Consider the following 26,032-nt stretch of genomic DNA (forward strand, 5'->3'; position numbering starts at 1 on the left):
AGAGCAGAGAGTGAAGGCCTTGCCAGGGGAGGGGAGTGATAAGGCTCCATCACAGGACCTGCCTGCAGTCCTTGGGCTGTTCACGGCAATATTCTTGTGGGAAAAGATGTTCCAAAAGCAAATTCAAGTCAACAGTGTATTTTACTTACTCCTCTGCTAAGTTTAACATTTTTCAACACAGTAAAATCTCTCGCATGTTGAAACTCTGAAAGGCCCACCAGTTTTGACAAGGGCAGCGTTTAAATCAGTCCCAGAAGTCCCTGCTATGCCTCCACACCATCTGCCACCATGTGTGCGCCGCAGCCAGTGACATCCAGCTTTGCAGGGCTGAAAATAATTATAGCAGGACAGGTGGAAACTAGGCAGGCCGTCGTTAAATAGCATTAATTGGGTGTAGCCAACAAGAGGCTTCTTCCATGCAAACCTGCCACAGGCCTGTTGTTTCCCTTGTCCTCAGCAGCGGGGTTTGGAGCTGAGGTCACACCAGCTCATACTGCCCAGGGCCCCATTCAGACTGGCCTGGAACACCTCCAGGGATGGGCACCTAAAGCTTCTCTGGGCAGCTGTGCCAGCAGCTCACCTATTTCTTTTTCAGCATCTAACCTAAATATCCCCTCTTTAAGTTTAAAGCCATTCCCCATTGTCCTGTCACTATCCAACTGCGTAGAAAGTTGTTCTCCCTCTCGTATATAAGCTCCACGCAAGTCCTGGAAGGCTACAGTGAGCTCTCCCCAGAGTTTTCTCTTCTCCAAAGCCCAACTCCCTCAGCCTTTCACTGCAGGAGGGGTGCTCAGCCCTCAGATCATCCTCGTGGTCCTCCTCCGGGTTCGCTCCAACATCTCCGCATCCTTCCTGCTTCCGAACTGCAGCATCCCGCCCCAGGAGAGCACGGTCCTGCAGGGCTGTCCTCGCCGGCTCAGCACAGAGCCGCCGTCGCGCCCGACTGATGGTTGTGGGATGCGGGAATGGGACGGAGCGATGTCAGCCGGGTAGCTGGCCAGGGACACGTCCTCTGCCCTGCGACTGATCTTGGGCATTGCCACCTCCTCGCCGAGCTCCGCGGCACCAGGCACGGCCCCAGGCCCGATCTGCGGCTCTGCGGGCGCTACGAGCTGCCTGTGAAGGTGGGCGGCTCCGAGCCCACACGTGCCAACAAACGTGCGCCGCTGGGGCCGCCGAGCCAGCCCGGTGCCGAGCTGAGGACGGACGTGGGAGCGGCGGTCGGGCGCATCACCGTGCAGCGACAGCGCTGCAGATGACAACAAGGTGTTTCCCAGCGAAACGCAGCCCAAACCGCACCGCAACTCCTTGACGACGTCGGGGGACCGCGCACGGCCGCCCTGCAGGGGACAGGCGAGGCGCCGGCGCGTCAAGCCGCGGTTACGAAGCACCGCACCGCCAGCCGCCCGCATCCGCACCGGGCGCCCGCGGACACCTCCCGGCTGCGGGGCGCGGCATGGGGGCGGGCCGGGGCGGGGAGCGGGCTGGGCTGGCGCGGCGCTGCTCCCATGTGCACGCCCTGCGGGCCGCCGGACCCCCGCGGCCAGCAGCGAGGTAAGGAGCGGGACGGCGCGGGGCCGAGACGCGCGTGGGGAGGGAAGGCTGGGCACCTGCCGCCGTCGGGAACGGGACGGGCGGTAGCGGAGGGACGGCTCCTCCAGCCGCTGCCGTGCGGAGAAGCCGGGGGCGGTGCCGGTGCGGTGCGGCGCTGCGGGGCTCCCGCGGCCCCACCCCGCTTTGTGCGGAGCGGCCGCCGCCATCCGCAGGCACGGGGACGGCGCGGGGACGCGGCGGGGCGCGGCCGTCCGGCGGCGGGGGCTGCGCGCTCGGGGCGCGGTGTTCGCCTCCCGGCATCGCCGAGTGGCCGCGGCGGCCCTGCGCGGAGCCCGACGCTGCATCGGGGCTCCTTCGAGTCGGAGCGGCGTTTCCCCGCCCGCCCGGCACCTGCTCGTCGCGCTGGCCGCCCCTGCAGCGGCTGGGCATCCGTAAACTTCGCCTGCGATCACGAGAGCAGCCCCGTGGACGTGCGTGCGGCAGGTTGAACGCGGACCCTTTGTTCTGGAGTCCTGGAAGTGCGGGCTGCGGGATGTCAGCGCAGCCTGCACCGCACAGACGGGTCCCCTGGGTGGGTGCCGTGTCCCACCCGTCCTGGGAGAGAGGGTGACCGGATTCACCAGTCGCCTCGGTTGGATTAAGGTGATGCAACACTCAAGGTCCAAACATAATAATCAGTCTTAATGAGAATGTCGGTACTTGGAATGATCTTAGAAGTACTGCCACTCTCAGGGTTAAATCTAAGCCGTGCAGCTGAACTGTGTGACTTTAAAAGAAACCGCAATAAACCCGGTGTTACTTAACAACTTCAAGAGGAAAAACTAGAGAGAGAGAGAGGGACAGAGAAGGTAACCACCGCTGGGGTTAGGGTTAGGGTTAGGGTTAGGGTTAGGGTTAGGGTTAGGTCCAGCCCATGGGGTTCTCAGTCTGTGACAGCTCTCCTCCAGGAGTCCCCAGCTCCCACCCAAGCTTCTTGCTGCCATCCTATGCCTGCAGGGTCCACACGTCCACAGTCACACCCACATTATCACCATGTCCTCCCTGAGGACAGGAGTTTTGGCCAGAGCGAGGCCATCCTCTTTCCCAGGGCACCCTCCTGACCACATTTTCTAGCTGCCTGTCTGCTGTCACAGCGATGCTCTTGCATGTGAGTGAGACACACCACAGATAATGCTGCACTGGGGATGCCAGGGATGTGCAGTGCCTCGCTGAGCATCCACGCTGCCCTGAGGGCAGTGGTGCCCTCCTGCTTCCTGTGGGTGTCCATGGCAGTGGATTCCCTGCTGGTTGTTACCTGGAGATGTGATGGCTTTCTCACTCTGTGCCCATGATATTTTCTTCCTTGAATGCACTGATTTGTCTCCTGGGAAACATTTCAGTGAATGGATAACATCTTGAACTTTTGTGCACCTGGTAATGTTATTAGGAGCTGGATAATGAGCGGATTTGGGGATGTCTGGCTTTGTGCTGGATTTGTGGCAGCTCTCTTGGCACTGGGATGCTGCTGGCCCCTGGAGATGCCTTGTGGTGCCTGCATGAGGGCCATTTTCACTTGCTTATGGGATATCTGGGCTGCCAATGCCCTAGTTCTGTGTGATGTTCCCTGTCTTTCCAGCTGTGGATGTGATGTGCGGAATCAAACTGTAACCCAAGTAAGATTACAAAGCAGGTCTGGTTTATTCAGCGGTGCACGTACACTGGGTGCAAGGGGGATAGATGCACCTAATTTGCACACCATCAGGAAAAATCTTGCTACAGATATAGGCTGAACTAATACATCATCAATAGTTCTCCCGGAATTTGAATCCATACTCATTACACCCCCCCGAGAGTTCATTACCATGCAGACCCTCCCCTCTTGTGCGTGCATAGTGGGTCATGGGATGAAGTCTTCCTTGCGAAGGCTTCTGACCTTTCTCGCTGTAAACTTCTGACCTTTTTGGGGGGGCAGCCCCCCAAACCGATTTCTTCTAGCCCCCTGGACATCTAATCACCTCCCTGCCAGATGTCTCTGGGCTGTTCTCAAACCTTATCGCTATGGCCTTCATCCCCCTTACTATCCCAGACCCAGTGTCTGCCATCCCTTATTTTTCTAACAAGCTCTGCTTGCCTACCATTCTTACTTCTATAAACTATCTCTAACTCTACCCCTTCACCCCCCTTATTCTCAGTCACTGTGAAGCCTTCTTGCCTTTTTATTTTCACTTTTGGGGCCCTTCTCACCTTTCAGATGCCCAGGCGTTTTGGTGTAGGGAGGGCGCTGGAGGCATTTGTAAATGCCCATAAAGGAAGAAGATGTCCTGGAGCTAGGACGTGGATGCTTCAGAGGCAATCTAAAGGAGGTTTTGTGCTCTTCATGACCATGTGAGCTCCTCAGGTTGTGGTCCTCTGACATCTCTGTATTGGTTGGCCAACAGTGGCTTCATCCCAGCCCAGTGGGCCCTGGTTTTTAGAACGGTAATCTCATGGGGAACCTGTCAGAGGGTGACAAGGCATGAGAGATCTTCTGTGAAGGAATAGGGTGGAAGGAGAACAGCCCAGAACAGTTCTCTGCAGCTACTCTTGCTTGGTACAGGGGGACCTGCACAGTCTGTACTCTGTCCTCCACTCTTCTCTAAGAATATTTGGTGTGTTAGCTTCAATGGAAAAACAAACACCTCCTCCTCCTGCTCCCCCCTTCCCCCATTATCCTCCTGTCTTCCACCTATAAACAGCAGTGGTAGTTTTTGGCAAGGATGCTGTAGCCATCGTTGCAGAGGCCGTGGGGCTGTGCAGTTGGTTGGATGAGACTGGCCTCCTCCAGATGCAGGCAGGGCTGCCAGCAGCCTGCTCTCCTGCTGCACGGCACGGCCAGGTGCCCCTGGCTTCCCACAGGTGCAAGCTGAGCAGCTCGGGCTGTGCAGAGCTGGCTGGGGCAAACCACCGGCGGCGTGCAGCAATTACACTGGCGCGCCTTCTGCCTCCTCGCAGCAGGAACAGGAAAGACCTTGGGGTAATCCAGGAGGCTCTGTGGGCCGAGGGGGTTTGATACACGCAGGGTGATGCTGGCTGGTAAGAGGAGCCAACCTGACCTGGTATTTCCAGGGATTTCCCCTTTGCGGTATTACAGGGCTTGCCAGCAATTTTCCATTTTGAAAAGACGCCCTGCAGGGCTGTGCTAGGCTAATGCTGACGTTTGAAAAGGACCACAATGATCATCGAGTTTCAACCCATGTTGAAAGTGCTATGTGCAGGGTCGCCAGCCACCAGACCAGGCTGCCCAGAGCCACATCCAGCCTGGCCCTGAATGCCTGCAGGGATGGGGTACCCTTCTGGGATGTGCAGGGGTTGTGCTCTGGTACGCAGGGAACGGATGCTCACTCTGCAGAGGGATGGTGTTGTGTACCTGTCTGTACCACCTCTCTATCACTGCAGGGCAAAGTTACCAAGGAGGACAATAAGGAAGATCAAGCTCATGGTGCCTATGGTATTTTTATGACTGAAATCAAGGCAAAGTTCATGGAACCTGATTAGATAACTTCCAGGAAAGCGGGAGAGGCTGAGGAGCTCCATCTTGTTCTTCCTCCCGCAGCCCCTGGAGCTGTGCCTGAACAGGGAGGGCAGTGGGGAGGGAAGGGAGGCTCGTCAGGGCTGCTGGGTCGTGGTTACACAGGCTTTTAGAGAAGCATAACTGCTCTTGTGCCTCGGTTGCTGGAAAAACTGCAGCACTCCTTCCTAAGGAAGCTCACATTGACTTTGTTGTGAAGGCCGTCTGATTACATGAAAGATGCCAGGAAGGACCCAATCTTCCTTTTTGATCCTCTGGTTTCTTCCATTCGATCTGGCCTGCAAAAACAACCTGTGCTGGCAGAGAAACAGTGGGATAATAGGCACAGAAAACCCAGACAGCTCTTTAATTGCATCAGACAAATAGAAGTCAAAGATTGTCTTGCTAACATCTACTTAAATGTAATTAGTTTGCATTATTTTTCTCTGCCATTTTCTCTAATTTAATTTGGATACCAAAATACGCACGCAGTGGAACAAAAAATCAGAATAGCACTGCTTCAAGTTCATGTTCTCATTAATTCCAGCTCCTCCTGTGCACAGAGGCTTTTTTCCTTAGAGTCAGGGAGGATCAGAGCCTCTTGTCTGACACCTCCCACCCGCGGCCAAACTGGTGGCTCATGTTTCCCTTCCATTTTACAGAGGTCTTCATGTTACTAACTGATGCCCGAAGTCTTAATTGAAAAGATTGATCTTGCTAACGATAGCCTGGCATCTGACATCTTCCACAGAAATCAATAGGAGTTTAGTGCACCGCAGTCTTAAAAATCATGGCACGTGTCAAGGGGCTGAGCTAGGGTTTGGAAAGCCTCTGCAGTCCTGATGGTCCTGACCTCACAGCCTGTTGGTGTCTATTTGAGGCTTGTGCCCTCCACTGCTATAGCAATGGGTGTGATGCAGTCTGTCAAGCAGACAAATTCTTGAAGCAGGCAAATGCAGCACTCCTCTGAGCCCTTGTAAGTGAATGCTTGAGCAGGAGGGTGATGCTTTCATCTCTGTTGGCATCCAGGCTGTGTTCTGGGGAGCTCCTGGCTCCTGCGGCGTTTAAAACAGCAGGAATCTCATCTATCTTTTTAGATAATGGTTCCTTCGGTCTGACTGACAACTCAGAACATGACCCAGTAGATGGAAGAGGAAGTTGTTAATTATTTGGAAAATAATGAGGTGTGTTTTTAGCAGCGAAGAGTGAGGACCGATGGGCAGGAGCTCCACAAAACAATGCGTAACTAGCAGGATGAATTTCTAAATAATTTTTAAATAATGTCATCCACTGCAGAATCACATTCTCTGGAAGCAGAGGGCATCTCTCAGCCCACCAGTAGCTGCTGGCATCCTGCAGAGGCTCATCTTCCCGGTGGGATACAGAGACCATCACTCCCAAAGCATCTCTCCAGCAGGACAGCTTCCTTTCTCTCCCGGTTCTTGCTTTATGGTCTGGGTTGGATGACGTTTTGAAGGCAGCAGTTTGGACATTTAGGGTAAGTGGAAGTGCTGGCTGTTGGCTGGAGGCTTGGAGCTGGGCTAGGAGCCTTGTCTGCATGCAGGCAGTGCACCATGAGGGGCCAGGACCCAGCACTGCGGCCAGCCTGTGCTGACTGCACACTGAGGTCATGGGTACATCAGGACAGGGTCTTAGCAAGACTGTTTGCTTCCTTGTAGCACCTCTGCCACTGGGGATTTTCAGCTCTGACATAGGGACTTCAAGCAGATGTTTGGGTTATGAGCCCTGCAAAGTCCCTAGGAGCCTGAAGTTGTCTGTAACTGTAATGGCAGTAAATGAGGAAACCTGGTAATGCAATTAGGAAGGAAAATTTCACATAGTTGAAGCAAGAAAGCCCATAGCTAAAGCCCAGCTGGAAAGTCTGCTTGGGTGCCCACCTCCCACACATTTTTATAAGTGAGTTGCTGAGTGTTAAACTTGAGTGAAACCAACTTCCAGCCACAGAAGATGTGTCTTCTTTATGGGTCCTTCCCCTGGATGGAGGCAGAAGATCAAAGGATGTCCTTGAGAATACTGTAGTAATCCTCGAGGTTTCAAAGGTGGTTTCAATAAGCCTCCTAAAGCCCCTTTTATTGATGGGCTTTGGGAATCTTGCTGTTGAGAGGCTGCTTCTGGTGCCCAGCCTTCTGTAGGCCATTAGTGCAACAGGACTTTCTAAGCTTCATCAAGATGAGATTCTGTGTCTGCCCGTGTCGTCGCCTGCTCTCCTTCCTGTGCCTGGAGTTGGGAGGGGACAGAACCAGGTCAACTGACCAAAGGGATATTCCATGCCAGATGATATAATGCAGAAAAAAAAAAAAGTTTGAAAATAGTTGGCAGTTGGTTGGGTAGGCAGCTGCTGCTTGGGGACTGGCTGGGCAACAATCAGCAGGTGGTGAGCAATTATTTGTACCTCGCTTGCTTTGTAAATACATGTGCATTATTACTCTTATTTCTCTCTTTTCTGACCTCACTTTTAACTGAAGTTCTATGAATGCTACCTTTTTTCCCCCAGTTCTCTCCCCCATCCCAGTGGGAGAGGGGAGCAAGCAGAAGGCTGTATGGCGTTTAGCTGCTTGCCAGGTTAAACCACAACAGCAGTACAGGAGTAAAGGCAACGAGGGACAAGTTCAGCTTGGAAAAAGTGTGCCTGAGAGAGGATATGGCATATGGCCTTTAAAAAGGATGATGGGATGGAGGGTTCAGATAGGGAGTGATTGTTTCTATGTTTATCAATGTTCAAGAATGACAGGATACAGATAAACTCATTGACACAGGATGTTGAGGATGTGGTTCAAAAAAAGGCCGTTAGATGAATCTGCAGGCAGAAAATCCATTAAGTCTTGTTAAACAAACAGATAAGCCTTTGGCTCAAAAAGTGCCCAAGGCGCAGATGTCCAGAGCTGACTCAAAGACAGAAAAAATAATGTTGCTTTGGATATCAGCTAAGGTGGAGAAATAGGCTGGCTTAGAAAGTGGCAGCCACAGAGGGAGGGACGGGGAGATTGTGGGGTGGGATTGGGCTGGGATGTGGAGATTGGGCTGGGATGTGGAGATTGGGCTGGGCTGCTCCTTGGCTGGAAGGGCTGGAGAAAGGGAGGGCGCAGAGGGACAGAGATTTGAAGATATTAAATCTGGTACTGGAGGAGATGTGTGAAGAGATGGGAACAGGCAGGAATGAAGCGTGTAGGAAATTAGTGTATGGGAAGAGAGGATGATCTTCATTGCTGATAGATGGGACGTGTGAAGAGGGGGACTGGTTACAGAGCAGAGCAGTGGCTGTGGGGTGATATGGAAGAAAATGATCGGAGATGGAAGTACATCCATAAACAGTGTCAAACAGAGCAATACTTGGAGGAGGGGAGGTCAAGAAAACAGTCCCATGTAAAGATGGGCAAGGCTGAAGAACAGAGAAGGATGTTTGGAAAGGCGTGCAATGACTGACCTCACCTCGGTCACCTTCTGTGTTAAGTGCAGACACAACTACAATGCGAGAGAGGTAGACCTGTGGTTTGAAACAAGTGCTTCCTAGACTTCATATCCACCGGCGTTTTGAAAGTTTTAATTTGACCCAGCCAATCCCATTAGCAGATGGATTTGTGGAGCACCGCTAATTTCATCTGGACTGAATCCTGTCTCCATGTTCCAAGGCTGCTTTGCAATGCAAGCTGGAGTGCAGTAAATGAGGAGATTTGCTTCAAACGTGTGCTCACAGCCCGAACCAAACATCAGCCCTGCGCCTGCTCTGATGGATTAGGTTCAGAAAAATAATACTGGTTTCCCAGGCACTGTACATTTGCCAAGCCCAGTGGGTGAATGAATGGGCACAGAGTCTCACTCGTCTGGCAGGGAATGCATCAGTAGTCCTTCCACTTAGCCAGCATAAATCAAAGCTGGAGTAAGAACTGAAAAGAGCAAAAAGCAGACTGGCTATCCTTTCTCTAGATGGCAAATTGATTTTCAAGCTCGTGATATGGTAGCAGAGAGCAGTGGCCTTTGCCTCTGCTGCAGCTGCCTTTGCCACACGCTCCTGCTGTCTTGTCGTGCCTCAGATAAGTGGGACCTACCATCAGAGAGCTCAAAAGTGAGTTAGCAGTTTTTTTCCAGAGATCAGGGAGACGTCAGCTTGGATTTAATCAGCAAGTCAAAGAGAAAAGCCTCAGCTGGAATTATAAAGCATTTCCACAGGCAGTGCGTATGTGTGGGACAGCTCCCCCCTGCTCCCATTCCTGGGGGCCCCTAGATGTTTTTCTATGTAGATGATGCTGTAAGGAAGGGGGAAGGTCTCTGCACCTCTGGGCTTCAGAGAAGAACTCTGATGCTGCTGAGTGCCTTTCACTGAGCGAGGTCCTGCTGTCACCATTCCCAGCAGGGCGGGGGATGTTCCCCATTGCTGCTGGTTTGCATGACTAGGAAACCCATGGCAGGTTCTTCTAAATTCCATGGCAGTAGTGGTATCTGTTGCTACCACACTGATGCACCAATAGCAGCATACTGCTCCTGGGAGGGCAGTTACATAGCCAAACATGTAGGCTGGTTAGACTGTGGTTCCATTCGTTCATAAGACGCTTAAGGGCTGCATCTTCAGACATTCACGAGAAGTGTGAGTTCCAGCTCCCATGGAAATCAAGAGAAACATCTGTGCTTGGTGTCCTTCTGCTGCCTCACCATCCCACTGACCACTTCAGGCTTCCAAACATATCCAGGTCCTGGTGGCACCCACAGCTCTTGGACTAGGCAAGAAGAGATGTGGGAAGGTCCCTAACCAGCACATTGGGCTCCACGTGGACTCCTTTAGGAAACTAACCAAGGCTTTGGGGTTCCCTGAAGGTGACCAAATCCCCCAAACCAGTGTTGGCTTTGCTGCAGAGAAAGCCCCCTGCACTTTGGTGTGCTGTCATGGTTTAACCCAGCGGGCAGCTCAGCACCACACAGCTGTTGGCTCTTTCTCCCCCAGTGACTGGAGGGAGAGTTGGAAAAAAAATGTAAAACCCATGGGCTGAGGTAAAGACAGTTAAATAGGAGAGAAAACAGGAAGAGAATAATAACAATTAACACAAGGGATATACAGAGCAAGTGATGCACAAGCAATTGCTCACCACCTGCTGATCAACGCCCAGCTGTGCTCCAGGCCAGCTCCCTCCAGGCTTAATGCTCAGCTTAATGCTGTATGTATGGGACATCCCTCTGCACAGAGCAGGTTAGCTGTCCTGGTTCTGTGCCCTCCCAGCTCCTTGTGCACCATCCCCCTCACTGTCAGGGTAGGGTGAAGAACACCTTATTGCAGCGCTGCTGAGCGACAACTAAACCACAGGTGTGTTAGCAAGACTGTCCTCCTAAATCCAAAACACAGCCTTATGCTGGATACAGGGCAGAGATTTAGCTCTATGCCAGCTGATGCACCCGAGGTACCCACGTGCCATAGAAGTCTTCAAGCATACTCAGACCTTATGGTAAAGGGCAGCGGGATCAAGCATCCTTACTTTGTCATACAAGATGGCAGGCTGCTGGACCCGACTGTGTAATTTCAATGGGAAACTGAACTTTGGCCCCCGAAACTCAGAGGTTGGCTTGGCCTTGGGCAGCAGGAAACTTCTTCCTGTGAAACGTAAGAGCGAAGATTCAGCTCTTACTGCTGAGCATGCAGGTCAGATGATGATTTTTGCAAGGCTGTCTTCTGACAGTAAATGTGGCAACGTCTCCTGCAGTTTATGTGTTTCACCACTTCCTTTTTACGCTGAGTTTTTGTGGGGGTGAAGGGGCTCTGAGATTTTACTGCTCTTCAAAACAGGATTGTTCTATTTGCTTTTCTTTTGCAACAGAGCAGGTTCTTGCCAGGGTAGAAAAGCTCCGTGAGTTGGAATTTGCCCTCTCATTGAATTCAGAAGCACATTAGTACTTACAAGGAAGCTGATAAGCAATAATATTTTCTTTGCTGCCCAGGTAACCAGCAAAGTGAAAGAGGGTATTGTCTCTGTGGAATGTGAGCGAGTCAGCGTTATCTTTCTGATGAAGTACACAAGCTATCTTGGAAAGCTGGAGCTGAACCCATGGAAGCAGGGGTTTGCTCTCAAAGAGTCAGGGCTGGCTCCTGCCCTTCCTGGGAGCTCTGATAACTATGATGAAAATGAGCTGAGTTTCACGGTCATTTTAGCTCTCAAAGAACACGCTGACTTGTGCGGTTTGTGCCCTCCACACCTCATCTTTCTTTCTGTCAGGGCTTTCAGAGTAGAAGCAGGAGGGCAGCAGACGTGGGCAGTGTGGGGACAGGGGAGGCCGAAACACCAGAAAGTTGTCACTGAGTGTGGAGTCATCCCTACGGGATTCTCCATCCCTCCTTGGGGAGGCACAAGCTGACTCTGCATCAGCTGTGCGTAACTGCCCTCACACTCTTCCGAAGGATGGACCCTGTTCTCCAGCTTGATTTCTGCTTGTCAGAGGTTTAAAAATAGCCACGAGACAATTTTCTGTGAGCTGGGAGAATCCATGTGCAGCACGGTGATGTTTCACTCCCCGTGCCTTACTTTAGGAAGTCTCCAAGACATGAGGAGCTCCAGGCTCCCTTGGCAGCAGAGTTGCCTGCGATGATACCACAGGTGCCTCAGAGCCCTTTGCTCCAGGGTGAATTCCCAAAGAAGCTCTGAGATCTCCATCCATGACCAACATCTCCACGTTGGCCTGCCAGGCTCAGCTGAGCGCCTTAGTGAGCCTCAGGGTTTGTGATGCTCAGAACTGGCCTGATTTTTTCTTCTGATGCTGTATGCTTTATTGCTGTTGCTTTATTTTTGCTTCTCCTGCTTGACTCAGGGGAGGCTCAAGTACACATCTGGTGTAAGACCAGCAGTGCAGTAAGGAACTCACAACCTGCTTTTCCCCATATGGCTTCTCTTTGCATTGTTCTGGGGGATCCCACCTACATGCAGCCTTGGGGTCCTCATCAGGTCCCGTGGCAGGGCTTTTCCTCTGGGGGCTCCTTGGTTGCTGCTGGAGGTTGACTGACAGTTTTTTTGTTTGTTTGTTTGTTTTCTTTGCTTTCCTCTCTGCTCCTCAACTCTGCTGTTGGCTGTGCTGGGATGACCCAGTTAAAAATAACCTGGCTGAGCTATTTCTGTGAGGCATGTATGCTCCCTTGCCCATCTCCCTGCCCTATCAGAGTGAGAGAAGAACGCAGTCGTGCAGTGCTAACGGGTGGCAGAAGTGGGAGTACCATGGGCAGGTGTCACCTTTGGAGAGTTTTTATCCTGCACCTCACTCTGCACTCCTGCCTGCTTTGGGAAGTGTTGTCGTGGCTTCCACTGGGACCGAATACAAAAGCAGCTGAAAGCACATCCAGGAAGGTTATACTTTGGGTTTCTCTCTCTCTCTGCTTTTCACCGTGGAGAACAGTTTCATTTCACTCCTGGCATATGCGCTTAAAATTATTTTGAGGTCTGGAACACTTGGTGTATCTTTTACCATGAAAAAAAAACCAAAAAAATCCACATAATGTGTGTTTGGCTCTGTCTGGTTATGCCCCTGGGCTTTGTCAGGCTGCCTTGGGTTGCACTGGAAGGATGCACTTTGTCAGGCTGCACTGGAAGGATGCTGTGAGGTGACGTGACACTGTCTCACCTCTCCATGTCACCTCATAGGTCCTTGTGTGCTTTGGGGTCCCACTGGCATGGAGGAGGATTGGATGTGCCTCCTCCCAGGTGTGCTGACCTGCCTAAACTGAAAACATGGAGCAGCTGGGCTTCTCTCCTGAGCACAGTCAGGAGGGCTCACACCTCACCGTCTCATGAATGAGGAAATAACTTGTTTCCTTCTCGAGTAATTTCTGCACCTTCCAGTTCGTGCCCTCTTTGTGCAACGTTGATACTCCAGGCAGAAGCGTTTTTTACTGCCAGGTTTCCAGGCGCTCTTATTTCAGCATTTTTTGCAACAATGGAGAACTGCTGCTATTTTGCAGCGGGGAAGGGGATGCTCTGCAGCAGTGGGAGAGGAGCTGTGCCGGGGGGGGGGGGGGGCATCTGGTTTATCCGGGATGGAGGGGGGTGAGGGGGGCACGTGTCGTTTTCCAGAAGTGCACCCAGCCCTTAATCTGAGCCCCTTGGCGGTGGGTGTGGATCTTTAGGAACAAAAGGCAAAGAAAGGCAATTGATAAAATCAGGGCCCGTCGCAGGATGGCTGATTTAATGGCTGGTTCCCAGCTGGCTGATCTGAAAGGCTTCCAGCCAGGGTGGCAGATAGGGTTGTTTTTCCTAGAACATGCCTCTGAGCAGCTGTGAAAGGGTCCTACTGCCTGGCAGAAAGGCGTGCTGAAAGGTTTTTATTTGCTGCTGTGGATTGATTGGAGTACAGCTGCTCCGGAGGACGATCTGCATTATTCATGTGATAGATACCTTCGCTAAAAGCTAATGCACAGCCTGGAGGCTGTGGGAAGCGGTGCAGTCCTTTGTGTGGTTTTGTTGATTCACTGGAAAGCCCGACTACACTTAAGCTTTTTTTTTTTTTTTTCTTTTATGAATTGATAAAGCAAATTGAGGAACGCGAGCTAATGGCTCTCCTCCTCCGTTCTTGTTTACAACCCGCCGATTTTTCAATTTTGATTATTTTTTTGGAACGCGCTGTTTATATAAAACTTCTAGCCAGACTGGTCCTGTTCGTGAGACTTCACCTGTAGCTCAGTTTTCTCGTGGCACAGGGCTTAAACTGCTCCCCTGAAGGGGCTCAAGTGTCTGAGGTGAGGTATGCATGCCAAGGCAGGCTTTGAAAACTGAGCGCTTGCAGTAATGGAGCCCTTGCACAGAGCTGCACGGATGCATATGCATTAGTTTTATCTGTGCGAATTCCCACCAGCGAGCTGGATGCTGGGGCGCTCGGCTCAGCTCGGCAACAGCGGAGACAACGGGAGGCAGCGTCTGCTTTTCTGCTGTGTGCTGGGGAAACCTCAGCAGGGCTACGCTCCAAGATCCAGGTCCTTTGAGAGGACAAACCCCAGGGCAGTGTCCATGCAGGGCAATGTCCATACAGGCAGGGCTGCGGGAAAGGAAACTGCCCCTCCTTGCCCTGTGTTAGGTGGAACTGAGCTGTGCACCGGGAAGTGAGGACTGTTTTATCTGTGCTGTTTATTGCTCTCGTGACAATAAATCTGCAGCCCCCGGGTTTCTAGTGGTGTTTAAAACAACATTTTAGGGCTTCAGATGGCTCCATGATTGACTTGGGGTCCAAAGTAACTTCTTCCAGATACGTCCTCCTTGGCAGGTTAATTGAGCAGCAGACATGGAACGTGTGCAGCATGGTGTGCCTGGGATACAAACCCTGATAAAACATCTGCAACAGGCAGGAGAATGTTCCGTATGTGCATCTCTTACAGGGAGTGGCTGACATTTTTCTGTTTGCCTGCAGAGTTGCCCCTGATGAGGATGTACTCACCATGCACGTTAAAACTTGGAGGATGGAATCCGTGGGTGGGTTGTTCGATAAATGCAAGCTCTAAAATGTGAGCCTGAGAGCCTCAAATCTGTCAGGGTAGAGAAGAAAACGGCGTGGATGAGGGCAGGGGATTGGATGCAGCCTGGGGCCCCGAGCAGCCCTGCAGGGCTGTGGCATGGAGTGGGGTGCATGCAGCTGGGGCAGAGGAGCGACTGACAAGGGGCAGCAGTCACACACGTGGGACCTCCATGCTGGATGGCTGCTTACTGACAAAAGCAGTAAATTTGGCTGGAATGCTTAGGTTTTCTATGTTGGAAGAGAGTCTTCTCCAGTAGCTGCTGCCATCATTGCTTTCTTACGTGGAAAGAGACGATTTCTAGTTTGAAATTGAAGAGAAAATGAAATTGATTGGGGATGGTTTTATCTGTTGAGATGCAAAGGATGACCTGTGCTAGCTGTCTGGATTCAAGGAGCTTTCTATGGACTGCAGGGCACTTTTAGCTGTTACCACTTTCACTTTTCCAGTAAAAGCTGAAGCATGTACTTAAACTAATAAAGCCAGTGGCGTTGGTGGTCAGGTTAGACTTCATCCTGGCACTCGGAAACTAATCTAGAGGGGGATCCTCTTACACTGGTGAAAGTGAAGAGACTCTTCAGCTACTTTTGCCTGTAGATATGTATGTCTGCACAGGGGCATTTGTTTGTTGGCAAACCCCAGCACAGGCAGTAATGCAGCCTCCCCTGCACATCACTGCAGCCTTGACTTTCTGTGGTGGAAGCAGCAAGATTTTTTGTAGTCTTGAGAAGATGTCTTGTGACAGGAGTCCTGGCTCACTGTTCTGTAATCTGAACTCCAGGGAGTTGCTCCAGATCTCCTGTCACAGACAAGACAAGAGTTCTCCCTTGCAGAAGACAAGATTGATCTGCTCTTTGTGAAATGGCTGACGACAGATGTTTGGTGTGCTGGACCTGGAGCTCAGTCTGGTATACTGGAAAAAAAAAACATACAACAGTTTCCAAAGACCTATGAGAAAAAAAAAAAAACATGGAAGTAATGCATCTCTCTGCCACGCTGCCATGAACAGCAAGCACTTTGCTGTCCCACGGTCCATCCAGTCCATCTGCTGGTTGCTCACCCATCAGTTCTGGCATGCCCTGCTGCCACGCCATCAGCTTGGTTCTGGCTGGCAGGGCTCACAGATGCTGGCAATTGGAGGGACAAGCTCAGAAACCCGTTGAAACCTGGCTAAATTCCTCTGCAGCAATAGGAAGGGAAAAACTGGAATTTGGGCTCCAGTGGGGCAGACTGAGGTTAGGCTGTGTCCAGGTGGACACAGTGCGTGTGGACCACGCTCAGTGTGGTCTGCAGGGTCCAGGCTAGGAACAGGATGTCTTTGAGGACACCAAAGAGAATGGAGGAAAGACTCTAGCTCTAGACAAAGGGAATTGTAAGCGTCTCCATAGAAAGAATGTCAGAGCAACGTGAAAAAGGGGAACTCCTGGGAGGGACAGCGAACGGAAGAAGCAGAATGAGCATGGCAATCTAATCACGTCAACCCACTCTGATTTCCTCTCATGAAGGGTGGTAAGCCCAGAGGACAGGGTAAAAGCAGGGCACGTCACTTATCTTGGCGTTAGACCAATGTTCAGTGCTGCTGCATTAATCAAGATGAAGAAGGCAGCCTTCTGATTTGAAACTGCCTTGATGAGCTGCAGGTACAGTAGAGGCAAAATAGGATGCAGCCGAGCAGTGACAGGTGGATGTATTTGGATGACATGATGCAGGCAGACTCAGAGCAGTCCTGCAGAAAGGTGTCCGGGGGCTGTGGTTCATCTTCTACTGGGCAGAACTCAATGACACGCTGCAGCAAGAAACCGATAAATACGAACTGGAAAGAATCTGGTAAATCATAAAAAAAGCATATGCTTATCCATGGTAGTAAAATAGAAATATGCCAGCTTTAGGTGCAGCCGCTCTGAAAAAAATACAGATCAGCTGGGAGAATGCAGAAGCAAGGAGAACAAATTCATAAGCTGTTGAGAAAACATGGGCAATGGCGAGAGAATGGGGTATATCTGGAGGAGTCTGAAAAGCTGTGTGTCAGATGCACAGGAAAGCTTGCTGCGTGAAGAAGGGAACAGCCTTTTCTTTTCCCTGTGAGGTGGCTGAATAGGATAAGAAGCAAAGGTCACGGTTGCACAAAAGAAGATTTAGCTTTGAAAGCTCCGTAATATTAAAGGCAGCTGAAAACTGGTAAGTTCTGTAGGAAGTGCTGCTCTGTCTGTCACTGGGGGATTTGAGAAAAAGATTCTCAGGGAAGGATGTAAAGAAATGAATGAGAAGAACAAGTGAAAGATGTGCTCCCAAGACCTGTGCGGATCTGCCTGTCTCCCACAAACTCATCCTGCCTGGAAGCAACGCAGGGTGGTGAGAGTCTATTTTGAACTTGAGTCTGCAGCACTCAAAAAGTAGGAGCTTCCCATTTTTCACAAATCCTGTCAATTTAAGGACCTTCTGTGTCCTAGTGCTGCTTCGTTGTGGAACTGTACAGGGTATTGGAAACCTGAACACACGAAGATTTTGATGTTTGTTGGCACAGTTTGGCATTTGAGGCCAGGCTAGGATTTACAAAAGCTACACTTGACTCTCCCTCTATCTCACTTCTTTTTTTTTCTGTGTTTCCACCAACTTTGTTCTTTTTCACTTCTTTGATCTCACTTTCCTTTTCCCAGTCTTCCCTGAAAACCTAACATTGCTTTCCTTCTTATCTCGTGAAGCTGGATTTAAATGAGGACGTAGCTGCAGTTCAGCTATTTTTATTGCTTTTCAGTCACCTGGTTGAGTTGTTACAGCTCATCGTCCTTCTCCTAAGCACTGATGAGTCTCCTCCAGACACTGTCCTGTAACAGAAACTTCTCCCATTTTCTTTACAGTGAATGCACATAGAAATTTCTGGTCTGCTTTCACTCTGTCTCCCTGCAGATCACCGTGCACGTTTCACACTCACAGCATGGCCAAAGATGGAGATAGCTGGTCGGACTGTCAGCTGAGTGCAGGGCTGCCTGCAGCACGATGCTCAGGACATGGTCTGGGTGCTGAGCCTCTTTGGGCAACCAGTTCAGCTGCTGGATGACTTCCACATCAAGAGGTCCCCTCTGATGTCTGACTGTGTGCTGGAAGTCAGGCTGAAGGGCCTGTACTTGCCTGGATCTTTCATCATGACTTTCTTGAAAATAGGAATACTTGCCTTCTTCACTCCTTTGTGACATCTTCCAGTTGCCATGACTTTCCAAGAAAACCAGTGTCAGCTTTGGATTTACACAACTGGCTCCCTCAGCCCCTGTAGGTTTGTCCCTTCAGGCCCACGTGCATGTCCAGTCTGTTTAATTGGGTTCTCCAACCCAATCTTCCTCCAACGAGGGCAAATCTTCCTTGCTCCTGACATGCTCACCAGTCTCAGGAGCCTTGGGATTGCTGAGACCTTGTTCTCACCAGCTCCTCATTGCCATTCATCAGCAGGCTCACGTTTTCTACGCTTATCCTTCTGATTGATGGCACCTGTGGAAACCTTTTTGTTGCCCTTCACATCCCTCACCAGATTCAACTTCACTTGGGCTCTCCTAAGCTCAGCCCTGTGTGCTTAGACACTGTCGCAATATTTCTCCCCGGTTATTACTTCCAGTTCCTGTGTGTATCCTTTTAATGGCTGAGGTTTGTGAGGAAGTTCTTCCTCGTAATGCAAGTCAGTGCTGTTCTCTTGCATTTTCTGGCAGACCGTTCTTGAACTCGGAGAAAGAGACCTTTGAAAATCCCGCTTCAGTTGTACTGGAGAAAGAATACAGTAGTTCTTGTGCCATCAGGAAATTGCTCCTTACCTCTTTTGTTGGCTTTTTGTACATCAGATCCGCCTAAATTTACTAGCCCCCTTGTATTTTCTGGATTGTGCTACAACTTCAGTTTCCATTGCATCCAGTACTGTGTTCTTTCCATGCCACCTGCAAGGGGCTTAACTGTTTTACCTGCATTGTTCCTCGCTCCTGTGCAGCAAGCTTTGCCATTGTATCAGGGATAGTGTGACCCTGTGAGCACAGCACCCGGGTGGCTGTATGAGGACTTTGCTTTGATTTAATAACGTACAATTTCTTCGGAAGAGTTTATTATAAATGGAGGGCCCCTGAGCATGAGAGGAGCATTCACAGTTATGATGGAGACCTTTATCATGGGGAAGGAACAGCTGCTAATGGGATGAGATGAGAACGGTCCAAATCAGTGGAGCAAAGCAGTGCTTTCACAAAGCCTCCGTCTGCTCTGGCAGCAATCTGACAGCACAAAAGCTTCCCTGGTATTTTTAGGGGTTCCCTCCAGTTTCCTTGCAGCCCACAGACCACGGGCTGCCGCATAGGATGTGGTATTTATGAGCAGGTCTGTATCATTAGTGACCCTTTCATTAAGTGACTTACAGTACAACACAGCAGGCTTTTCCCTGGGCTGCTGGCACATGTCTCTGGGAGCTGGAGGTGAGTGGTTCTGGAAGAACTCCCTGCTCTGCCTGTTCTCAGGCCATGCATGAAGAACAGTAAGCAGAAGACCAAATGTCTCAGGTGCATGGGGGGGAGTTGCTTTGAAGCAGGTGGTGCAGAGCTCCAGGAGAGTGAGCATCTCTGTCCTTCCCTCAGCAAGGCAGTGATGGAGAAGGCTACAGCCACGCTGTTCCTGTGGACAACTTTGCTAGGAGCTGGAGAGCTGTTCACTAACATCTGTGGCAATTCTGTCCTTATTGCTGCCGCTCAAGAAAGGGGAGAGAGGAGGGAGCATGGTGAGCTGTAAAGAGATCACCTGAGAACAAAGGTTGCACAGGGCAGGATGAATGGTGGCTGGAGCAGCTTGTGCTCCAGGAGGCCGACTGCTCGTGCCTGAGCTGTGTTTGCATGAGGGATGCTGTCCTGTCTTCCAAAACCCTTCAGGGATGAGCGTGTCTTACTGGCAGAAAACTGTTTTCCTGCAGTGCTTGGTTTCACAACAGGGGCACGTTTTCCCACTTCCTTTTCTACTGGAGAACTTTTCATTGTCTTGAAAGCTGATGGTAAAGAAGGACACAAAGGACTGAAAACTGAAACTCGGTGCTGTACATAGACATCAGCACTCCCAACTAGCACAGGCTGACACCTTTCTTGCTGCTTGCTTGTTTAGTCTTTGCTGCACTCCTGCCAGGGTTGCAGCCAGCAGCCATTTCTCTGCTTAGGGCTAGAAAAAGAGGTGAGAAATGTGGAGCGGTGTGACGTTGAAAGTTGTAAAGCCACGAGAAAGTTCTTCTATGCACTGTTTCTCCAGTCTGTCACCTGGAGTGCTGCTGCTTAACAGCAGGGGCAGGGTCTGCTGGTACACGTGTGCTGCAGAGAGATCTTTGCTCTGCGGGAGAACAGTTGGTAATGTTATTCAGAGCAAATATTACAACCTGATATTTGTAGAGTCCTTCTCTTGCTGTCTCTGTAACGATCCCAGCTTAACTGGGTGGACCTGAGACTTGGTCAACTTGTTTGGTTACTCTGGGCATCTCCTGAAAGCGCTTCTGAGTCTCGACGGAGTGGAGCATCCTGGGGAGAGATGTTTTCTGTGGGTGGTGTAAGGAACGCTGTGCCTGCTGGTCCAACACCTGCAGGGCTGTACCTGGCCGTGCCCTAACAGCACAGTGACAGTGGGGAGCCCAGCAGCAGGCAGGGAGCTCAGCAGCAGGCAGCCCTCGGTCCCTCCGGTGCCCTGACACCTGCAGTGAGCTCTGAGCAGGGGGTCAGCACCCCTTCACGTGGGGCTTCTGAGACCCAGACCTCGTGCCTGAGCAAGGACCGCATGGGAGCAGGAAGCAGACATCTTCTGGCTTCAGTCTAAACCTGCTGGGGGACAGCGTGGAGAGAGGAGGGTGAGTACTTTTATGGGGCTGTTCTGTACAGCTCACTTAGTAAAGAGTCGCATCATGAAATTTACAGTGCGTGTAGCTGGCTGCCAGGCAGAAAACCAGCAGTATTCCATGATGTATTAATGATTTCATGCAAAGTTACGTATTTAACTGCTTCCTTTCTGCAAGCCCTGGCACATTTGGAGTGGCTGCGTCCCTCCCGTGTCCCATACTCAGCGTGATGTGCGGTGTGAGGCAGGTGAAGCTGATGGTGTGTATGTCCTGATCTTGTCATCTGTCCCTGCGTGTTAACAAACTGCCATTAGCCGCCCTAAGGTTTATTTTTTGGCTATGGAAGCATCCCTAAAAATGACGAGGTTGAAAGGTATAAGATATTACCTACACCATATAAGTTTAGCATTCATAAAGAGAAAAGGAAAAAGTTTTCGTAGCATTGCACATTGAAATATTCATGGTAGCTTTCAAAATCTCCCCTTATCAGCAGTTGCATTCCTTTATTTGTCCCTATTTTATCTCTTTTTGACCCTGCTTGCGTGATAAGGAACAAAGGGTAGATTTTTTTTTTTTTTCCTCTTGTTTTTCTGCTGTTCAAATTATTGCTAACGCTCAGATTAGGACCTCAAAAAAATCATTCAGGACTGTAGATTCTTTGATCGGTGGTGGTGGGGGAAGAAGTGGGGTAGGGGGAAAGAGTATCTAAGTTGTCAGGCTGGATTACCTGGACACGGTGCTTTTCAGGGTGGATGATGAGGGAAAGGCAGAGCTTGGAAACTTGCCTGGGAACAAAAGGAAACAGCAGTTAAAAGCTGTTGTGGAGGACTGTCACAGCACAGCTTTCCCAAGGGGTGCTGAGCAGTGAGGTCTCTGGGGACTGGCAGAATTTCAGCCATGCTCTGCTGCTGGGCTCAATGCTGGGCTGCAGCACAGGCCATGCTTAGCACAGCTCTCATGGGAAGGGAAGGCTCGTTGAGGTGAAACTGCAAAGAGGGGAGGAAAGATAATCATTAATCTTAGATGTTACTGCTGGGTATTTGTGCCCTTCAGCCTGAGAAAAAAGAAAACAGTTATTTGACAAGGGGGTCGTACCATTTATATTGTGCACGATGAGCTGGAAAGCTCTCAGCCCTGTTGCGAGGTGTGCTGGGGAGAGTGAGCATTTCTGAGTGTATTTGGATGGGGAGAGGATGCAAGTCTCGTTTCTCTGGTGGTGTTGTGCCAGACTGCTCTCCTGGAGCTCTGAGATCAGCCCTGAGATCAGTGGCAGAAACGGGAAGACAGTTCTCCCTTTGCTTACCTGAAAGTGGGTGGGACTGGGCAGCATTCTGTTAGACCTTACAAGCTGTGATTCAGCTGGCTGAATCGAGTGCTGCTTCTGAGGTTCACGCAGCCTTCACGTGCCCTGCTGCAGCGCCAGGGTTGCGACATGGTCTTGTGAGGGATTCCTTATCGCTCCGCAGGTAGCGAAGAACAGGATGGAGTGGGCATTTGGGGTGAGGAGAGCTCAGACAGCCAATGTGGTTTTGACAACAGCAGTAAAACAAAGTCTGCATGCCTTCTCCTGGCAGTGACTGCAGTGCCAGGGCAGGCACCCTGGAGATAGCATCTGGTTATCAGCAGCAACACCCTTCACCAGCTGTGTGTCTCACCCCATTCAGGAAAAGCCTTTTTTTGTGCCTGGAGGCCCTGGAATGCACCCTCAGGGAATTTCTGTGCCAAGCTGCTCTGAAACCTTTTCTGTGCCTGTTGGCTTCAGGCTGTTTCGGGGCAGCTTGGGGCCGGACTTCCCTGAGAAAAATGCTTGGGCCAGTCATGTTTCAACCAGCTGGCCTCAGCTCACACGTGGTCTTAGCCTGGTTAGCTTGAAAAATTTTCCCTGCCCAGGGACCCCCCCCAGAATTTACGCTGATGGAGACCCAGGTGGTCCAAGCAAAATGAGACGTTTCTTCTGCCCTCTGGACTTGTTCACCCATCTGCTGTGAGTTCTCTGGATGGCGCCTTCTGTCGCTTTGAGGGCTTTTGTACCTCCGTCTCCTTCCTTCCTTTTCCACAGTATTTTGTAATCCCTGCTTCTGATGGTCTGATCCCAGACCCATTTCTCCCACGTTCAGCTCTGCACCCAGGTTCCGCCTTCTCTCTGCATGCCTGTTTTGCAGTTCCATGCAGCTTTCAATCTAAGGGAAATAGAGCCTGCTTGCTTTCACGGGGACGCAGCAGCAGGCTTAAACTCATATGCTACATCAGCCAAACAAGCTCAGACTTCTGGCGTTCATCTCCTGTTGTACCACTTCTGATAGTGGCTCTGAGCAGTGCTGTGTTTGACAGCAGCCATTCGGACCTGTCACCTGGCAGCTGCAGTGGCTGTCACTGATCAGTTCGGCTTGCTGTGATGAAGCACACTGCTCTGCATTAGCAATATCAGTTCCTGCAGGCAGATGAAGCGCTGCCTTGCAGAGGACTGTTATGTCATGCTGCACATGAAACTACAGTATTTCTTCTCTGTTCCTGCTCTGTTCATCTGTCTTCCTATGCAGATCAGGATCAGCTGTAGCTCTGTGGTCACTGCTAGGCTGTCATCAGTGCTGCTTGGTAAATGCCTCTGGTGGAGATGGATAACTTTCCCTCTTCTGCAACTGAGAGTTTTATTGCTCCCTAACTGGAGACTGTGATACAGCTAAGGCACAAGCTCCTCAACCATCTCCCTTAGACTTTGAAAGCAAGTGATTTGAACCCTCCTTGAGGACTTCTGTGTTTTAAGCCTATTATTGCATCTTCCCCCTTCATCTCCACCATGAAGCTTTTAGGATTGTTTTTAGGCTGGGTGCCCTTAATACTGCTTGCTAGCACTGGCCACTGAATTCTCAAGCTGCCTGGCGCCTGTCCTGACTGCAGTGCTGGCACTGATGTCTTAGATCATATGTGTTGCTGCTGCTGAAAAACACAAGCTGTGGAGAAGGCTGGAACACTCTGCTCAGCCTGATATTGCCTGCACTTTTGTTACGTACCACAGGCATCATGCATCTGCTCTGGAAACAGACAGCTCATGCCATGCTTTGGTACTTCAGCACAGAGCTGGGCTGCCTTATCCCCTGCATATGTATTCAGAGGAGGAAACGTGCCTGGGATAAAGAAAATAGCCAGAGAGCACTCAGATGAGTAAATGGTGGGACTGCTCAGCCCTTCCCTTCGCATTCAGTCATGGAAAAACTGTCGCTGACGCTTTGCTGGGTCAGGGTGGATGGCAGAAGAAAATCCCAGCTCCAGAAGCAGACAAACACGCTCAGCCCTTGGCGTGGTGGGTGGGTCCTGGAAGCTAACAGCTCTGCTGCGTGCACCTGGGAGATAAAAAGTGAAGGTCCTGCCTGGCAGCCAGCACATGAGTGAGTAAATGGAGGTCCTGGCTCACGTGCCTTCTGGTGTCATCTCCCCTCTCCTGCGGGATCTGGTGTTATACGTTGTGTGTGTGACACGATAGCAGGGCAGCAGATGGCGTATGCTTTAGAGCTTGCTACTCCCTTGGGACAGGGAAAGAGACGAGGCTGGCACGCAGGAGCTGGGCATGCTAAGCGGGATTTCCTGCCCCTGAACGTCCTGCTTAGGTTACAGACCCATCTCACATCTGGCCTTTTCATAGTCTAAACTCCTCCCTGAACTGGCTCGGTGGAGCACAGCCCGCAGTGGTGCTCGCAGCCCTGCTGGAGATGCATGCACTAACTCACAATGAAGGAAGCGAGGTCTGGTTTGCAGCTCCTGCTCCCTGCAGTGCAGGTTGGTTGGTGGCACAGCTGCACCTCCTGCATGGTGCCTGGGTGAGCTGAGGGGATCTCAGCACTGCAGTTCCTTCTGCATCCTGCTGTGATGTGACCACCATCCATTTCTGCTCCATCTGTCCCACACCACGTGCTTTTTATGATCCAGTTCTGCTCAAGTCCATTTCCCCGCCCCCCCCACTGCATTAATTTTCTGCTTTTTGAGCAAGAGAGAGCAAGAGGAAGGATGGGATGAAGATGCCAACACATGAACAGACCAGGAGTATGTGCTAGAAGTCAGCTGGTGGCAGTGTGTAGAGCCACATCCAGGGCTGGTATTTCCAGGAGATGAGGTGCCCACAGTCTTCCTTCCAGGCTTCATGAGCTCTTTAGGTCCTCTGGCTGCCCCCACTGTCTACACCAAGACCATCAAAAATGATGTAAGGCCAGAAAAGGCTGCTGCCAACCTTGTGAGTTTTTGCAGCATTAGAGTCGATGTTCATGTCGTGACATAACACTGAGCACCAGAGGAGAAGGTGCTCCCAGTTAGGCATGGGTTAGGTTATCACACATCTGGGTGTCCTCAAACACGGGTCTCGCTTTTATCGTGTGCTTATTTTGTTCGGGGGCAAGAGAAATTCACCCAGAATTCACAGATTTTGTGCATAGTGCAGGCAAATATGGTTTGGGTGGCATACAAAAGGGGTGAGTGGCTTGCAGTGTCCGTTCAGTCAGACCTACGTACGCCCATCCTGGAGGATAGCATAGATCTTTCAAGACTGTCACGGGTGATTCCACAGACTTCACAGCTCTTTTTAGGACCTCCTACCATCCACGAAGTTTTTGGACTAATGCAGTGAGATCTCACAGGTGAGCTTCATAAAGGAGTCAGAGCTAAAGCACAGCCACGTCCCTTCAGTGTTGCAGAACTGTGTTTTTGAGGGCAGGTGGCAGACATACACTCTCCATCTTTAACCATCATTTCTGAAGATGTCGTCTAAGTCTTTCCACATTTATTTCTGGCAAACACAGAAGGGCTGAGGAAGATGTGTCTGAGGCTCTCAACGCAGCCCCATGGTTTTCTGAGCAACTTTTTGACTGGAAAAGGAGTGTCACTCATTCTGGCCACTGCAGAGAATTGCTTCTGCTTACTCAGCTTCTCTTAAAATATCAGACCCAAGAGAGGCAAGATCTGTATGACTGCATCTTTAACAGAACCAGCAGACTTAGAGATGAATGCTTGGTCTTGCATGAACCACTGTTGACTCTGCTCACTGTGTCTTGTGCATACTCAGAAACAGGAGAACTAGGTGCGGACCCATTTTTTGACTACTGCCTGCATTCTGTGCTGCACTTTGCAGGCATTTCTCTGGTTGCCTTGGTCTCCATTATGCTGGGCCTCAGGTCCCAATCCCTACTGCTTGCAAAGGGTTGAAGCTGAGAAAGCTTTCACAGTCATTCCCCCCCGCCAGCTATTAGGAGATGTGAGGACTTGCAACTATGACCTCTTTTTCTCTGCCTCCTTCTGCTGCATCTTGGAGCTTGGATAATAGGTAAGGATCTTTTTACACTTGCATGAGCACTCCTTTGCTTTGCAGTTAAGGTTCTTCACAGAATCAGGTCTTTATCTCAAGGTAGTCCATATTGTGTCCTTCTCCTTTCACCTCAGGAATCCTACTGTGAGGGACTTCAGGGAGTCTTTTATAGCTAACTGTATGTCCTTGCTACGTCTCCTTCAGTTGCATTAACCTCCACGTGGAGACAGAGGAACTGCTTCCTCTGTTCATGCCAGCAGGAAGGAACCATGAGGTAAATGGACGGATTTTACTTTGTAAAGTACAGCAATTCTTTAATGAGATGAGAGTGCTCTTTGTAGT

The 26,032-nt window shown here is 50.7% G+C and overlaps 1 protein-coding gene across 3 annotated transcripts in view; it reads left to right on the forward strand.

The window, feature by feature from the left end:
• Nucleotides 1-1,479: 1,479 nt before the first annotated feature.
• Nucleotides 1,480-26,032, forward strand: part of CORO2A (coronin 2A) — a 47,571-nt gene continuing 23,018 nt past the window's right edge. The window contains exons 1-2 of one of the 3 annotated variants that reach the window (XM_090131527.1): nt 1,484-1,554; nt 6,377-6,578. The gene's annotated coding sequence lies outside the window, so the exon portion shown is untranslated. Of the gene's footprint in view, nt 1,555-6,376; nt 6,579-19,837; nt 20,413-26,032 lie in introns of those variants that run through there. The other 2 variants (XM_031609550.2, XM_090131529.1) reach the window with 2 other exon arrangements.

This window comes from Phasianus colchicus, chromosome Z (genome assembly GCF_987193195.1).
Source record: "Phasianus colchicus chromosome Z, bPhaCol1.hap1.1, whole genome shotgun sequence".
Lineage (NCBI taxonomy): Eukaryota > Metazoa > Chordata > Aves > Galliformes > Phasianidae > Phasianus > Phasianus colchicus.